Raw genomic sequence first — 19,626 nt, forward strand, 5'->3', positions numbered from 1 at the left:
ATATAATATATTATGATATATATGTATATATATATATATCATATTTTTAGAGAGAGAGAGAAGGAGAGAGGGACATAAGGAGAGAAAGAATCTTAAGCAGGCTCCACACTCAGCATGGAGCCTGACTCAGGACTTGATCCATTGAAACTGGGATCATGACCTGAGTCGAAATCAAGAATTGGACCCTCAAATGATTGAGCAACCCAATCGCCCCTGCACTATAATATTAATGGATTTTATTCCAGGTTATTTCTCTTTATGGTTGAAACCGAATAAGGAAAAAATAAGTAAATAAGCTTATATTTCTAAGTGTTAAAAATTCATTAATTGCTATTTGCTATCTCATAATGGAAGAAAAATATTTTAAGAAACCTGTGAAAGATATACTCCCATAAGCATAAATTATATTGTAGTGGTAGTGATAATATGCCTTAGAAACCCTCTACTAAAAATATTAGTCATCCAAAGCAAATTGAGTTTGGCATCAGTGATACATTTTTGGATACTATGCATCCTGTTTTTCTTTAATTACTAAAAATTACAGGGCCACTTTAAAAGCAAAAACTCCCCTGACATCTTAACACCACTAATAATGAAATGGAGCAGCTGGGAATTAAGCTTCTGTGACAGATGTTTAAAAGCAGAATGGAGGCTCCCCCATGTACCAAATCCTCATTTAGGCCTGGGGACGGTGAGTAGCAGGATCTTAACAATTCAGGTAGTTTGCTGATTTTACACTTAGGCACAAGACTTCTGACAGAAGTGAAAAGAACATGTTTTCACTATAAAACCACAATCATACTTTGGGGTTCTTTCCTTCGCACGTTGTCAGAAGCTTGAAGTACATAAAATAAAACTGAAAGGAAGATCATCTGACATAATATTAAGAAACACTACCCACTCTAGTGTCACACTGGCTGGATTCCGATCCTGGCCTGTCCTCCCTGCAGTTGCATGACCTGAGGCAAACTACTGATCAGCTGCAGGCCTCAGTTTTCCTATCTGAACAGTGGGAAAAATAAGAGGACCTACTGAGTGGTAAGGATTAACACTGAGGCTATTCTTAGTCACGTGACAAATAGCACGAAACATTTGCTGTTAACATTATGAATATTTAGTCAGAGACAAGAGTGTGTGTAGCATATTCTCAGAACTATGTCTCTTAGAAATATTTTCTTACAGAATGTCTTTGTGAGGCATGTTTAATAGAGACAGAATGTGCTGTGCTTATGAGGAGAGACGGTGAGATTGTTCAGAATTAATGGAACCCTGAGGACTCATAGATTCCACTTCAGACATCTAATTTCTCTTTTCTTTTCATCTGACAGAGGAAAACACTGACACTTAAAGAACAAATTATGACCAATCTAGGAACACTGGCAATTACACACACGGCAATGCAGAATAATGGTGTGATTATAGTTACATCACAATACAAAACCAAATCATGACTATAGGGCACACTTAAAGAGTTCCAAATTCTGGAGCATACACATACGGTGCCTAAGAAGACACTCCAAGAAAGATGTCTCCAATGTATGCATGTGTGCAGACATACACATGTGTCTTTTTCCAGCATATAGTACAAATAACACACTCCTTTTAGAGCATTTGTAAAACACAGCCAAATGCAAAAGAGAAAGAACGAATTTATAATCCAGAAAGATTCACTGTTAACATGTGGTATATTTTCTTCCAATCATTTTCCTATGCCTAGTAAGAGTCAGAAATGTGAAAAAAAAAGTGGAATTTGTTTTTAAACTTGTATAAAAAATATTTACTTATATCATTAAATATTTTAAATTTATAATTTCAATGATTAAGTGATATGAAATTTACCATAATTTATGTGACTAGCCCTCCTGTGAGACATTTAAATTACATTTTCAACATTTTGGCTCTTACACCAACACTATGATAATTATTTGTGTGTATTCCTGGTGTTCATCTCTATTACAGGTTTTATAAACTGACTATGTTGAAATAGTGGTCCCAAAAGTATGATGATGGCTCTTACTGCACATTGTTCAATTGTGCTTCAATAGCATTCTCATCATCAGTATATGAAAGTTGCTACTTTGTTACGTATTTACTATCATCAGTTATTATTTTAAGAAAATATTTTCCAATATGATGAGTAAGATACAGCTTCTTCATTACTGAGTAATCAAATAAATGCAACTTAAAACAATAAAGTTGAATACTTTTTCATTATTTCACATGGTTTCAGTTTCTGTGATTAAATTTCAGTGAAACTCATGCCACACTTGCCTTTCCTGTGGTATTAGGAACGGCTTCTAGTCCAAATACCCATGATTATCAGTGGCCTTGTCTTAGTTCTATCAATAGTCAGAATCATTTTTGTTGTCCTTGTCAGGCTCTGATACAGAAAGTAGAAAAATATTGATAGCTGTCATTGTGTGCTAAGATTAGAAGAGATAAGGAAGATTACATGTGAAATTAAAGACAGGGTCAAAAGAAATATGCAATAAAATTAAAGAGATAGTAATTTCATTAAGACAAAGTAATATCAAATACAAACCCAACTCTACAGAGCAGGAATCATTTACTTTAATCTGTTGCGTCCAAGTCTGTTTCATTATAAGTGATCAACAGATACTTTGAACGAACATGGAAATGGAATGCCAGCAGAGAACCTGGGCTAGGAAAGACTTTAGAAATGGCCAGAATTTAACATTTTGTGTTTGAATAGAGAGAGCTTAGTTCCCTTCTCTTTCTCTCTCGGTATCTCTCTCACATTTGAATCTTCCAAAACATGTAGTTAGGTTGCATGTAATTTTTATCTGGTTGTAATTATTTTTTTCCATAAAGGATAAAAAAGTAGTCTAACTGGCTGTACAATGGATCTCAAACTGTGGTTCACTGACCAGCAGTATTAGTATCACCTAGAAACTTGTAGAAACACAAAATCTTGGGTCCTACTCCAGATCTACTGAACTGGTCAACGGTATGGCCCAGCAATCTATCTGTATTCCTAAAAAGTCCTCAAGACAATCAGGATCAAGGTAAGGTTTTAGAATCACAGACACAATCTGAGGCTATTCTTCCTCCAATACAGGTAATCCTCCATTCCCTACCACTACATGCACTGGTTTAATTACATAGGATACCTGGTTTACAGAGAAGGTAAAGGAAAGAAATTCAAGAGGTAATGGATCTCCATTTCATTACCACACAGGTCAATGTTCCCCACTTCAAAATGGGAACTATGCATTAGAAAGATCTCAAATCACAACATAGTTACTTTGCAGTGCTTATTTTACACATTACAAAGGAACTATTTCTTTTTTCTTTTTTTTTTTTTTCACTGCTAGAATATTTTATTTTAAAATGTACCAGTGAATGGATGTATCCATATTGGTTTTTATAAATGTACACACACACACACACACAAAATATATACGCCATTAAAGACCTGTTCAAAAGAAGAAAGTTACTTGAAATTTAATGTAGATATGTACACTTCATTTGACAATTATAATTTATTTAAACTGAGGTTTCAGTTGCTTAGTAATGGCTGGTAATGACAATGGCTAGAAATTACAGCGACTAAATACAGAAATGTAAATTTCACTTTTGGTGCATTGAGTCAAAACTTTCAATGATGGATAATTTTCACCAAAATTCTGTAGCTCAGTTAACCTAAAAATGATTATCCTTCACCACAGAAATTTAATGGATATATATACTCCAGTACAGAAATAATTGTTAGTAAATTTGTTATTTAGAATTCCATTAAATTTCTTTTTTCTACAGAAAAACAATTATAGCATTTCATTAAATAGTTTGTTATATTCCCTTACAACATACCTAACATGACAATTCTTTTAGCACATGAACTTTGGCAATAGACTTTTTTACAAAACTAAATTGTCTATATAATATTCCAATAGTGCTGAGGCAATGTGAGATGATACAAAATATTACCACATCATTTCAATAATTAGTATAATAATGAGTCCTCGAAACACTGATTGGTAATCAAGTTTGTCTCTATAAGCAAAAAATAACAACTTTATATATGATTCCTTAGCATGGTCACTATTGATCATGAAGGTGGCTGGAGGAATCTGCCCCTATCATTTTTACTGCATAATGTTCATATTAGCAGCTACATATGGCTCAGTGTCAGTTTCAATACCTGCAAAATAATTACAATAAAATTAGTTTCTTGTTCTCCCTGACAAAGTCATTTTTAGATCCTGTCAACCAAATCCTCTGGGCTCCATGGAGACGTGTGCTACATAAATACAAAGCATTATTTTTACTCTTTTCACATTATTGTGGAGATTGTTAAATGAAGGAGCAATGTACTAAATATTAACAGCTTTTATTCAGTGGAAGACATTTTACACCTTAGCTAACAACATTATACCAAATAGAAAACTGAGATATAAGGTTATCTATCTCTCACTTAACAGTTCTAAGTTACCACCCAGTTATTCTACAGATAGAAGCCTCCTTTCTTAAAAGACCAAACTTATGCATAGACCTAATACAGCTAAATTTGGGATTGATTGCAAAAATACCAACGGCTAACGAAACACCAACCTGATAGGTGGACTTTAGTGAATTACCCAAGGGTAATATATATTAAAAATTGGATCACTGTCCAAATAAGAAAAGAAACAAACTAAATTTGCCATGAATAATGACCAAACATTTCTTGCCTCACTGTAGCACATCAGCAACAAATCACTTTCATCTTACTGCTATTTAAAAGTGTCACTTTATACTGAGAATTGTTTTCTTCATTGATGTCAATCTCTTTGCAGCTTTTTGCTAAAAATGTTTTACTAAGCAGTGGTTGGTAGACGTTATATGTATGTATGTAGAGGCAAGATTTTTAACCACTCTCTTTGCTTACTAACTGTATTATTTTGGAAGAGTTATTGATTTCTTTGAGTTTCAGTTTCTCATACACGAAGTAGAAATTATTATGGTTTCTTAAGATTATTATGAGATTTAAGGTACATGTTGTATATATAGTAACACATATAAAATATAATATTTTTAGCAGGACATCTGGCACACACTAAATATGTAATAGATATTGCTATTATTAAAACATTTCCTTGACTTGAATGCATCATAAATCCATGTTTCAAATTTCTTATGCTTCCTTCTACCCTATCTCTTCCTCTTTCCAGCCTTTGGCAGAAAAAATTGAGAGCTACTGTAATCCAAGGTTTTGTAACCCAACAAGTCATTTATGTCTCCAAACATATTATTAATGATTCTATAATGTAATATAAACAGGAAACAATATTAATAAATTTTACCTATTGTATAAATTATATATATTTTTATGTATTCCATGTATTTTAAATAAAATCAATAACTTAAAACACCAGTAAAATTTAGAAATTTGAGCAGAAATGATATTAGAAGCACTCACACGTATCATGTTTAAAATATCATTGTACAAATTTAGAGATATGTAGTTAAATGGGAACAATACGTATTAACTTACTTTGTATAGATTACTTCCTAAATGTTGACTCTTACATACATATAGTATGCTAAAGACTTATTTATGGACCAGAAAGACCAAAATGTTTACCCCAAAGTATTCTTAATTGTGATGCACATATACTTAAGAAAATTACAGAAGTTTAATTACTGGCTCAGAATGTTTGAATCATAGAACTTTAGATTCAACCATTTGGAAGGCAACTTAGAGTTGTCTGGTTCCATTTCTATATGATACAGATGCCCTCTCAACAGTCCTCTCTTTGTAAATTGGCCATCCAGTAATAAAAATAGGTATCACTTTTGAGCACTTCACATATGTCAGGGATTTCATTAAGCCCTTAACACATGGACCTCATAAGTATCATATGAGGTAGGTACTATTATCATTCCCATTGAGGCTCCAAGAGATCTAGTTGCATGATCAGAGCTACAAGGGCTGATTTGTGCAAAGCCAGGTTCTCACAAAATATTTCAGGTAATAGGAAGCTCATTACTACAGGCAGTAAGGATCCAATCCTTGTTAATACAGTCTTCCTGAAATTGAGACCCAATCCATATTTCTATCACTTTCATTTCTTGGTATTTTGAACTTTGGAATTGGTCAGACAATTATAAAAAAAAAAAAATCCCTTTCTCCCGTGATGGTGATTTGTCACTACTACTCTCATCCAACTCAACACTGCCTACTTCCCCTAATTCCTATCAATCTACTAACCAATTTACTTTAGATACAGTTTAATCACATCTTCATTCAGCAATCATTTTTTAATTAATGACATTAAATGGTCTTCTAAACTTTATAGCTTACCTATAGCATTCCCCTTATCTACTATGCTACCAATCCATCTTAAAGCATTTAGATTTATTCTTAGTGGTTCCTTTTTAACTTTGTATTAAGCAATTGCTTAATAAGGGCTTAGAATTTTGTTGGGTATTGAAGTAAAGCTCAGAAACCCACTACCTCTTTTTCTTTACTTTAGGACATTAGGGATGGTGTTTCAGTGCCACATAAGGCTAAAGGAATGGGTTTGAGGTTGAAATTTATGTACATTTGAATCACAGTTCAATCACTTATTTCTGTCCTAAGACTAGATATTTAATCTCTCAAGCTTCAGTTTCCTTGTCTGTAAATGGCAACATTAATAGCACATATTCTCAGAGTAGTCATAAAAATTAAATGCAATAAATTAAAATACTTAGCACAAGATCCAGCTCAATATATTAGGAAATGTTCCTTAAATAAATATGGTAACTCTTTAAATTACTGGAATTATAATTTATGTGGACATAGTGACCCAAACTCATTTAACATGGTAAAGTTATCACCTACTATCTTCATATCAGCTTAGATCATTATTCTTTTTAAACACTGTAGCCCCATATAATTTATACTATTTTCCACTTCCTTAGCTAAAATTTTCCATTTATTATAGCAAGTCTTCCCAAGATGTCTTTTAAAGTCTAATCTCTTTAGACCTCTGTTCTATTTTTTTCCAAGCATCTCTTCTCTTTCAGATTACATCACAGTCTTCTTTGGAGACATCACTCTTGTTTCTGAAGCCAGATTCACCTTACTGCCTCTGGCCATGAATCATATCTATATGTCTTCTAAACTTATGAAATTTCATTTATAAGTTCTTGGGTATTAATATGATCATACTCAGTATACTTGGGGAATAATATTGTAAATTTTAAGATAATCTATTTTTCCCTCAATAAATATTAACACTCTACCAGAAGCAAATCTTAGAGCATAATTAAGCCCCAAGTATCCAGTTCCTCATTAGTGATAGAGAATATGGGCTCCGCAGCTGTACTTCCTAGGGCCAAAGCCCAACTCATTTCATTTACTAGCTGTTTGACCTTGAACATGCAAGTTCAGCTCCTGTGCCTCAGTTTCTTCCTCTATAAAATGAAAAGAGTTGTACCTATCATAAAGTCATTGTGAAGTTTAAAGTGATGTTCAACAGATAGCAGTTGTTATTTATTATTTTTCATATAGATTTGAAATCATTAATCAGTAAAGGGATGATACATAAAGAGTGTTCTTTTAGTAATGCTAAAAGACCATTTCCAATAGATTGAAATCCCCTTAAGCCTGGTGGTTATAAAAAAGAGTCCATACGTATCTAAAGAAAGTAATAACGCATACCTGATTAGATGAGCCTTTCATCCTATTCTGTATGAAAATTTACTAAGATCTCTGTGTAATAAGAGCTAGCAACAGCCTCCATTTAACCAGGCAAGATTCCATTCCTCTTTTCTTTTATGCTAATGGTATACTATGCTACACATGGTTTCCAAGTTCATAGATTTCCATGAAAGTGTAGATCTTCTTGATGTACAGGTACATTGTCCTGTCCATTTTATTTCTTTTGGACAGACTGAATTCTGATCAATCCATTTTAGACCCAAAGGTTTTCCCTTTGGAGGTTTGTATAACTCGGCTTCTAACTGACAGTTAGATCATAAAATAAAAGGCATTATTCCCCTATATTTCTCTTCAGTTACATATTAATCAGGTTTATATTTCATGTTATAAAGTCTGTACCTATGAAACTACTGTACTAAGAGTATTTGTTTTGTTTGTTTTATACACATAATTTTGTATCCTACTAGTCTCTAAGCTTCTGTATCTCTTACTCACAAAACCAACCTAAGTTTAAAAATTTATAATACTTTTACAAATATAATTTTAGTGTACCTTTTAAGCAGTTAATTAGAAATATTATAAATATTTCCAAGTTACCCATAATGGCCACCCCTGTTTTATTTTCAGGAGGCATCATGTAACAAAAACCATTCTGTGTAAGGCTAGTTACACAGTGGGACTTGCGCGAATAGTGCAGAGGTCAGGGGCACGGGGGTGCCTCAGTCAGTTTAGCAGCCAACTTTGGCTCAAGCCATGATATCACTTGTGAGTTCAAGGTCCATACTGGGCTCTCTGTTGTCAACACAGAGCCCACTTCAGATCCTTTGTCCACTTCTCTCTGCCCCTTCCCTACTCGTTCTTGCTCTCTTCTGTGTCTCAAAAATAAACATTTTTTAAAAAAGAACTTGGTGTCAGAAGGAAAATGATTCAATGAATTTTTCTTATATCATAAACTCTACTGAATTTGTGATAAGAATTCTTCTTTTCCTTACTTTATGAAAATGAAGAAAAATTCTTTCATTCTTACAAAATGGAAGTATCCTTTGAAAACTGGGGCAGCAAATAGAATTTAAGATCATTGAAATGCTTTTCATTTTAAATATGAAAATTTTATTTCATTTTATTTTACAGTTCATTTATTTTTTGAGAGAGAAAGAGTACAAGAGAAGGAGAGGGAGAGAGAGAGAGGGAGACAGAGGATCCAAAGCAGCTCTGCAGTGACAGCAGAGAGCCTGATGTGGGGCTCAAACTCACGAACCATGAGCCCAATATAAATAAAAACTACAATGAGATACCACTGTCAGAAAGGCTAAAATTAACACAGGAAAAAAGAGATGTTGGTTAAAATGTGGAGAAAGGCAAACTCTCTTACATTTTTGGTGGGAAGGCAAACTGGTGCAACTACTTTGGAAAACTGTATGGAGACTCCTCATAAAGTTAAAGACAGAATTACCCTATGATCCAGCAATTATACTAATGGGTATTTATTCAAAAGATACAAAACTAATGATTTGAATGGACACATGTACCCTGCTGTTTACAGCAGCATTATCATCAATAGTCAAAATTACAGAAAAAGCCCAAGTGTCCATTGATTGATGAATAGATAATGAAGATGTTGTATATATATACAATGCAATATTATTCAACCATAAAAAAATGAAACATTGCCATCTGCAATGATGTGGATAGAACTAGAGAGAAAATAAGAGAAAGACAAATACATTATGATTTCATTTATATGTGGAATTTAAGAAACAAAAAAAAGAACATGAGTGAAAAAAGAGAAAGGCAAACCATGAAACAAACTCTTAACCATGGAGAAAAAACTGAGGTTTTCTGGAGGGGGGGTGGGCAGGGGGATAGGATAAATAAGTGATGGGTATTAAGGAGGGCACTTGTGATGAGCACTGGGTGTTGTATGTAAGTGATGAATCATTAAATTCTACACCTTAAATTACTATTACACTGTATGTTAATTAACAGGAATTTAAATAAAACTTGAAACTAAAATAAATAAATAAAGCATCAAGTCAATATGATCTAAGAATAAAGTAATCAAATTCGGTTTTTTTAATTTAAATAATTTTCTATTATCCTCTGAATAGATTTTCTATCCAATTACTCACCCATGCACCCATCAATTTCATCCATATATAATCTAATAAACACTTCTGATAGTTCATTATGACATTGGACAAAGGATAGAATTTGAAGTTAGGAGACCTAGATTCACATTCTGGTTCTGCTATTTACTTCTTATGTAACTTTAGTGTTCCAATTACTTATCCATTAAACAGAGCTAATATTGCCAACCTCACTGGAGTGTGGATATTACATAAGATAATGGATATTCAAGTGTCTAGCATATGTTGATAAATGGCAGTGGACTTGGTTAAGAATCACAAAATAGAGAAATGGCCATTTCTGTTTTCAACAGGCTGAAAAATCTCATTTTGAATTTTAGTTATTTTTAATTTCAGACTTTTCATATATTGTCTCTCATATAGAATAAAATTTTCAAAAGCAATTTTTTATTATTACCAAATAATACACTAATTAACATCATATTTGGCATTAAACACTTCTTTTTCATCTTCTCAAACGTTTAGCTTATTGTTAGGTATGCTGAGATATTCAATAAATGCTATAAAACATCTAGGAAAATATATAAAAATCAACATAAAGTTTAAAAATATAAGATCAGAGTTTGAAATGAATGGCCACAAAATTTTGAAAAGGGAGAAAATTTTAAAGTCTTTCCTGAAACCTCATGCCTTTGGCTAGTTTCCTATTAGTAAGACCACTGCATCTCTGTTTAGATGAGGAAACTGGCCCCAGATATTAGGGTATAATTTAAAGAGATACAAAGAGAAGAAAAATTAAAAGAAACAGTATAAAATATTGACACATTAATCATCGTACAGCATTGCTCTTTTCCCAACCCGTGACTTTCTGCTTCACTAGACTTTTGAAACATTAATTTAATCACCCATCATAAGAGCCAAATAAAATAAGATCATTGTTCTCATAGAGAAAGCTATTCCATTAACGTAGCTACCTGAATCTTTGGCCAGTTTTGACCTCCATTTATTTATTTCAGCCTGGGATTTAAGACACTTTTTCCTCAAATTCTAAAATTTCTGAAACAAAAACTTACCCACAAATAAGGAATTTGTCAATTTAAAGTCTTTTAAGAGTGAGTCAATTTAAGACTTGAGACATTTCCAGATGGAGACACCACTCTTTACATTCCATTCTACAATGTAGGTCTGAATTGTATACAGCAATCTGTTGCCTGGAAAGTAATTTATTGGCAGATCATAGAGCAGAAAATCCAATCTCAGAATGGCTCCAGAGTCTGACAGAGGTGGACTGGAAGAAACAGATGATCTTCATGTCTCAGTTCGTAATATGAACCACAAACTACACCTTGACCAGGGAGATCTCATAAGTGAGCTAATAAATGATATGATAACGGTTCCCCTCCAAAAAGAGAGAGAGAGAGAAAGAGAGAGAGACAGAGGACTCAAACAAAATTAGAAATGAAGAGGAGAAATAGCAACTGACAGCACAGAACAACAAAGGATTTTAAGAGAATATTATAGAAAATTACAAACCAAAAAATCAGACAACCTAAATAAAATGGATAAGCTCCTAGAAACATATAATCTCCCAAAAGTGAACCAGGAAGAAATAGAAAATTTGAATGGCATGATTACCAGCAATGAAATAGAAACAGTAATCAAAAAACCCCCAACAGACAAAACTCAAGGACTAGATGGCTTTACAGGTGAACTCTACCAAACATTTAAAGAAAGGTTAATACCTATTCTTCTCAAACTATTCCAAAAAGTAGAAGATGAAGGAAAACTTCCAGATTCATTCAATGAGGCATGCATTACCCAGATAACAAAACCAGGTAAGTACACTACAAAAAAAAAGGGAACTACAGGGCAATATAACTGATGAATACAGATTCAAAAGTCCTCAACAAAATAGTACCAAATGGAATCCAATAATACATTTAAAAATTAGTTCACCACAATCCAGTGAGATTTATTTGTGGGATACAAGGATGGTTCAATATTTGCAAATCAATCAGTGTGATACATCACATCAATAATAAAAAGGATAAAAACTTTTCTTTCATTTTAATAGATGTAGAATAAACATTTGACAAGGTACATCAATTCATGATAAAAAAAAAAGAAACCTAGAAACTAATTTGACAATAAACTATTTGTAAAAAAAAAAAATAAATAAAAAATAAAAGAATATAACCTTTACCCTAGCAATTTCATTTCAAGAAATTCATTCTACTGGTATTCTTGCACAAGAATACAAACAGGTATAACGTTATTAACTGCAGTTTGATATGTAATAATACAGAATACTTTTCAGACTCTACATGTCTATCATCAGGGGACCAATTTTGTAAATGACAATTCATCTATAAATGTAATAAATTGTATGGCTACTAAAGGAATCATGAAAATAACAATGTTATATGTCAGTTATATTTCAATTTTTAAAATAAATAAAAGAAAGGAATCTGTTCTTTTTATGTACAGATAAGAAGGCAGCTTTGAGATACAATGGGAATGAAATAACAAAACATAAAGTAGTACATGTCATTGCATTGGCACTAGTATGAAGCAAAACAGTTGTGCAATAACCATAATAGGCATTCAGAATGGAAATAAAGCAATGTGAATTCACAGTAGCAAAAAAGGTAAACTACTGCCTAATTTTAAGGAAAGAAAATTTAATAAGTTTTACTGAGATTTCAACACTTTGAGTATAAAGGATGATATATATGTATGCATATATACAGAGTATCTTTGCAGGGTTACTTAAACTGTTAAGAGCTGTTGCCTTAAAAAGAGACATAAAGAGTAGGTGTAAAAGGAAACTTAGATTTCACTGTATACTTTTTGGCACTGTTTAAACTTAATAGAAATGTGCATATTAGCTATCAAAAATTAAATATTTAAAAAAAGGAAATAAAAAGAAAATAAAGCTTAAAAAAAAAAAAAAAAAGAAACCCTCAACAAGATAGGTTTAAAGGAAACTTCCTTCAACATAATCAATGTCATATACGAAAAACCCACAGCTAATATACTCAATGGGGAAAAACTGAGAGCTTTCCCCCTAAGATCAGGAACAAGACACAGATGTCCACTCTCACCACTTTTATCCCACATAGAACTGAAAGCCATAGCCATAGCAATCAGGTAACAAAAAAGAAATAAAAGGTATCCAAATTAGCAAAGAAGAAGTAAAACTTTCACTATTTGCATAGGAAATGACACTATATACAGGAAATTCTAAAAACTCCACCAAGAAACTAGCAGAACTAATAAATTATTTTATAAGATTTTATAATCTTGTATAATCTATATAATGTCTCAGATACAAAACTGAAGTACAGAAATACATTCCATTTCTATACAGCAATAATGAAACAACAGAAAGAGGAATTAAGAAAGCAGTCCTACCCTATGATCCAGATATTACACTATTAGGTATTTTCCCAAAGGTTACAAAAATACAGATTCTAAAAGGTGCATGCACCCCAATGTTTATAGCAGCATGGAGAGAGCCAAATGTCCATCAACTGATGAATGGATAAAGAACATGTGGTGTATATATATATATGCAATGGAATATTAATTAGCCATCAAAAAGAATGAAATCTTGGGGCCCCTGTGTGGATCAGTCAGTTGAGCGTCCGATTTTGGCTCAGGTCATGATCTCATCATTCCTAAGTTCAAGCCCCACGTTGAGGTCTGTGCTGACAGCTGAGTCTGGAGCCTGCTTCAGATTCTGGATTTCCCTCTCTCTGCCTGCTCATTCTCTGTCTCTCTCTCTCAAAAAAATACTACATAAAACATTATTTTTTTCAAAAAAAAAAAAAACAAATGAAATCTTGCCTTTTGCAATGATGTGGATAGAGCTAGAATGTATTAAGGTAAGCAAAATAAGTCAATCAGAGAAGACAAATATCAAATGATTTCACTCATATGTGGAATCTGAGAAACGAAACATGAATGTATCAGAAGGGTGGGGAGAGAAGAATGAGAACAAACCACAAGAGACTCAGAGAACAAACTGAAGGTTGATGGAGGGAAGTGTGTGGGAAATGGGATAGATGGGTGATGGGTATTAAGAAGGGCACTTGGTGTGGGGCGCCTGGGTGGCTCAGTCAGTTAAGTGGTTCAACTTTGGCTCAGGTCATGATTTCACAGTTCAGGAGTTCAAGGCCCAGGCTGGGCTCTGTGCTGACAGCTCAGAGCCTGAAGCCTGCTTCGGATTTGATGTCTCCATCTCTCTCTGCCCCTCCCCCACATGTGCTCTGTCTCTCTCAAAAATAAGCATTAAAAGTTTTTTTTTTTTTTTAAAGAAGGGCACTTGTGATGAGCACTGAGTGTTGTATGTAAGTGATGAAACATCGAATTCTACTTCTGAAACCAATATTGCACTGTATATTAATTAAAATTTAAATTAAAAAAAGGGAAAAAAGCCATCCCACTTACAACTGCACAAAAAATAATAAAATAACTAGAAATAAACTTAACTAAGGAAGTGAAAGACTCTGAAAACTATAAGACACTGATGAAAGGAATTGAGGATGACACTAACAAATGGGAAGATATTCCATGCTCATAGACTGGAAGAACATATATTGTTAAATTGCCCATACTACCCAAAGCAATCTACAGATTTAATATAATCCCTATCAAAATGCCAACAGCATTCTTCACAGAACCAGAACAAATAATCCTTAAATTCATATGGAACCACAAAGACCTCAAAGAGCCAAAATAATCTTGAACAAGAAAAAACAAAGCTGGAGGTATCACAATCCCAGATTTCAAGTTATACTATAAAGCGATAGTAATCAAACTGTTATGGTACTGGCACAAAAATAAACACACATAAGTAGAAGAGGATAGGAAGCCCAGAACAAAACCCATGATTGTTTGGTCAATTAATCTTCACCAAAAGAGTTAATAATATACAATGAGAAAAAGACAGTCTCTTCATCAAATAGTGTTTGGAAAACTGGACACCTACATGCAAAAGAATGAAACTGGACCACCTTCTTTCACCATATACAAGAATGAACTCAAAATAAATTAAAGACCTAAATGTGAGACCTGAAACCATAAAAATCCTAGATGAGAGCAATGGAATAATTTTTCTGACACTGACTATAGCAATGCTTTTCTAAATGTTTCCTGAGGCAAGGGAAGTAAAAGCAAAAATAAACCATTGGGACTACATCAAAACAGAAAGTGTCTTTACAGTAAAGAAAACAATCAACAAAACTAACAGCACCCTACTAAATGGGGGAAGATGTTTGCAAATGACATACCCAAAAAAGGGTTAATAACTAAAATATGTAAAGAACTGATACAGGTCAACACACACACTCACACATACACCAATCCCATTAAAGAATGGGCAGCAGACATGAACGGACATTTCTCCAAAAAGGACACCCAGATGACCAACAGACATCACTCATTATCTGGGAAATGCAAACTCAAACTACAATGAGATATCACCTCACACCTGTCAGAATGGCCAAAATCAAAAGCACAAGAAAAAACAAATGTTGGAGAGAATGTGGAGAAAAAGAAATCTTGTGCAGTGATGGTGGGATAGCAAACTGGTACAGCCACTATGAAAAGTAGTATGGAGTTTCCTCAAAGAATTAAAAATAGAACTACCCTATGATCTAGTTAATCACACTACTGGATTATTTACCCCCAAAATACAAAAACACTAATTCAAAAGCATATATGCATCCCTATGTCTACTGTAGTACCAAGATATAGAAGCAACCCAGGTGTCCATTGATAGATTAATGGATAAAGGTGAGATATAATGCATATATTCCATTTTATTATTCCATTATATTATATAATTAAAGTAATGAAATCTTCCCATTTGTAAAACATGGATGAAGCCAGAGAGTATAATGATAAGTAAAATAAGTCAATCAGAGAAAGACAAATATCATATGATTTCACTTATATGTGAAATTTCAGAAACAAAACAAATGAACAAGTAAAAAAAAAAAAGAGAAACTGGCAAACCAAGAAATAGACTCTTAACTACAAAGAACAAACTGATAGGTACTAGTGAGGAGGTTGGGTGGATGGGTGAAACAAGTGATGAAGATTAAGGAGTGCACTTGTCATGATGAGCACTGAAAAATGTATGAAAGTGTTGAATCACTATATTGTACACCTGAAACTAACATAACACTGTATGTTAACTATATTGGAATTAAAATTAAAAACTTAATAAAAATGATAGATGGATAGGTAGATAAAAAGTTAGATAAAGAGATAGATAGATAGCTACCTACCTACCTACCTACCTACTTACCTACAAACATACATATTGCCTTCACTTCATTTTCCCCACCACTTTGACTCTGTGAGAAATGTGTCAAGGTTACAATTAGAGACTGGAGAATTTCCCTCTTGACTCCAGTTTTTCAGATTCACCGTTTTTAGGTTTTATAACAGTGTAAGAGTATCAAAACCAGAGAATAACTGTTGCTGACCTTGTGTCAGCAGATAAACTTTGGGGACAGCATAGTCTAACGTAAGCCATGGTAAGACCAAGGTTAAATATATTCACCTGTTCCCAGGTTTAGCTAAACTATTTGGTAAAATACTGAAATACTCCCTTACCAGGTGCTAAATAGATAACCTCCTTGAGTGATCTTAGTTCTTCTCTTATTCTCTTCACAATTTGGTCACCTCAAAATAATATCTGGAACCGCAGGAGGCCTTGGTTTTGTACTTGTATCAGTTGTTCACAATATGGATATTCCTCTGAGTAAGACCATCAGGTTACAACTCTACTAAACTACACCTATGTATGCCCAGGGAGTTGAGTTGCTGTCTTAAAATCTATGGTATCCTTTTAGAAAGAGTTATATTCCATTATAATCTCTATTGCCAGTCATATTACTCCTAAGATTTCAGAGAGCTTTAAAAATCTTCAACAGGAGATTTAAAAATGACAATCACATCATGCTTCACAGCAAAGACCTATAACTAGGAAACTGTAATGATGGCATAGTCTGGCCTCAAGACTGATCACATTTTAGTGGCTCTATCCATCTTTATCAGATTATTCTTGAAAGTATAAGTATTTTTGGTTTCATTGCTGATCTATGAATTGATGAATCATCTTTGTAAAAGAATAACATAAATATAAATGTATATTGTGAAGGTCACTTTTAATTTGGGGTAAATTCCCCTCTAATGCATGCAAATATTCTGAAAAGCTTACAAAACTGACAACATGAATTACTCTGTTAACCACATGGAAAGATCTACAATGATTTTAGCATAGTTTATTTTTATCAGAGCAGAGTTTTAGACTCTGATTTCAACCTGCATTTTGCTTCTTTGCACAGTGCTTGAGTGAACATTGGTAACCATGTTTATGTATGGAAAAGAAAAAATACCTGCTGTGTTATCAGTAGCATTTTTGGATATAGCTACAGAACTCTCAAGGTCAAACAGAAAAAAAAATCTTTGGAAACTGTATAGTATAAACAAAGTAATGGAAAAAATTATAAAAGAAAGGCAAAATACATATGATACAAAACAGTAAAACTTCAGTACAAAACCCACAAAACTTAACACCAGAAACATAGTAAGAAATGTAGAAAATGGTTAAAGAAAAAAACAAAATATATACTGAGATAACTGTATTATCTTAAGGACACTGTCTTATCCTTAGTAGACAAAGGATGAATAAATCTTTTTGATAAATTTTAAAACACAGAATCATATAATATATAAATATACTTCAAATGAAAAATTACACAAAATACTAATTTAAAGTGAAGTAATGTACTTCAGTTATTAAGTTAGGAGTAAAGAAAAAGTAGTTGAAATCTATTGTGGATTTAGGTAACCAGGCACATTACCTTCATAAATTATTTTAAAATGTAAAGCATTAAATATTTCAGAAGTTTGTATATCTATATGCCTGATTTTATATATATAGGTATATAGACATATAGAGATAGATATATAGATTTTTAGTCTATTTTTCCATAACACCCTCTACTTTCTCTTCTATATACTGTATTTAAATAAAATTATTCTCAGGTGCACCTGGGTGGCTCAGTTGGTTAAGCATCTGACTTCAGCTCAGGTCATGATCTCATGGTTTGTGAGTTCAAGCTCTGTGTCAGGCTCTGTGAGTGGAGCCTGGAGCCTCCTTGGGATTCTGTGTCTCCCTCTCTCTCTCTTTGCCTCTCCCCTGCTCATGCTCTGTCTGTCCATCTGTTCTTCTTTCTCAAAAATAAACATTAAAAATTTAAAAAATATATATATATATATAAAATCACCCCTGATAGTTGAAAAGTTGGATATTTGTCTTTTCTCTCAAACTGCAAACACTTCTTATTCCAGGACCACCTTGTTCACCACCTTGTTTTAACATTCAGCATAGATTAGACATTCAAATATATTATGACAAAATGAACAACTTTCCGCATCATTTAACCAACATTCCCATTCTTGAGAAATCAAGTCAATAATTCAGAAGAGCAAAAAAAGCTACATATAATAATAGCTAACAAGTATTGAGCATTTTTGTGTTGGTTTACATGGATTATCTCATTTAATTCCCAGGATAGATCTATCAGAAAGACATCATTTTCTATCCATTTAGAACATGGGTAAACAAAGGCCCAGGGAAATTAAATATCCCCCAAAGTCACGTAGCTATAAACAGCTTTGCTCAGATTTGAGGCTTAATCTGCCCAAATTCAAAGTCCAAGTTCCTACAATGAGCATACTATTTGGTGTTATAAAATGTCTATGGATACAGTTATTTACAAAAGCTAACCATCTAACAATATGGGCTTAGATACTATAATTTATATAGTTTAAAGAATGACCAATCTGAAAGTGAAAACAAATTATGAATAAGAAAAAGGAAGGATTTTCCCAGTATTTCATTTATAAAGTATGTATCACAAAATAGAAAAATAGAAAAATTTTAATACTGTGTTAAGATGAAATAGTTAATGGCATATTTGAATTCACATTTTCACAGTAGCATTTAATAACTAAATCTAAAATTAGAAACAAATCAAAACCTATTTATCTTGCCACTATTTAAAACCTTTGTTAGAGAAATACCAAAAGTCCATTTAGTTTATGGAGTCGTAGAATTTACAGAATTTTCAAATGATCTTTCTATCTTAAAAGATGAGTGAAATTGAGAGCATTTTATACTGTGCATTCCACTGTGAAATTCATTGTAAATTCTATAGAAGTGCAATAACAAATTGGAGCATATGAGACTCTGCTGCATTGGCCCTGCAGAGTGCAGAATACCAAATTAAATATTTTGAGCACACTCCTATACATGTCCAGAGTTTCACTTCACATGAAGGTAAAGAAAACTGCAAAGAAAAAAGGCCACAGCGTAAGTCAGCATTTCAGAAAGAGATGCACACAGACTTGAATAAAGTAATCTGAGGAGTGGGTTCAAATTTGAGATCAAGGTTATCGGCCTTTCCTGATACAATAAAGCGATGACTTTAATCTATAAAGTTTGATATACATTTACCTTGGGTACCTACTAGATCACCTCTTCTTGATAGAGCACAAACTTTAAAGTCTGCTGGGCAAAAGTGTTCTGTGCACTTCAAACGAAACCACAATGTCCGCAGAGAAAACCATGTAGAACAATCCTTGCTCATAAAGCATGGTCTAATCTTTGGCCAAAAGATGGAATACAGGTTTCAGTCCTGCCTGCTTGCCATGTGGGTAACTGAACTCTTAATTGCAGTTGTGGTGCATACCTACTAGTCAGACGTCCTGGGTGTGCTTGCTTTAGCAGCATCACCATGCTGAGCTGCAAGCAAGATGTGAAGCTAATGACCCAGGAATATTTTCCTACTATTTTTAGGACAAATGCTA

Source organism: Hyaena hyaena, unplaced genomic scaffold (genome assembly GCF_003009895.1).
Source record: "Hyaena hyaena isolate Hyena2069 unplaced genomic scaffold, ASM300989v1 scaffold_152, whole genome shotgun sequence".
NCBI lineage: Eukaryota > Metazoa > Chordata > Mammalia > Carnivora > Hyaenidae > Hyaena > Hyaena hyaena.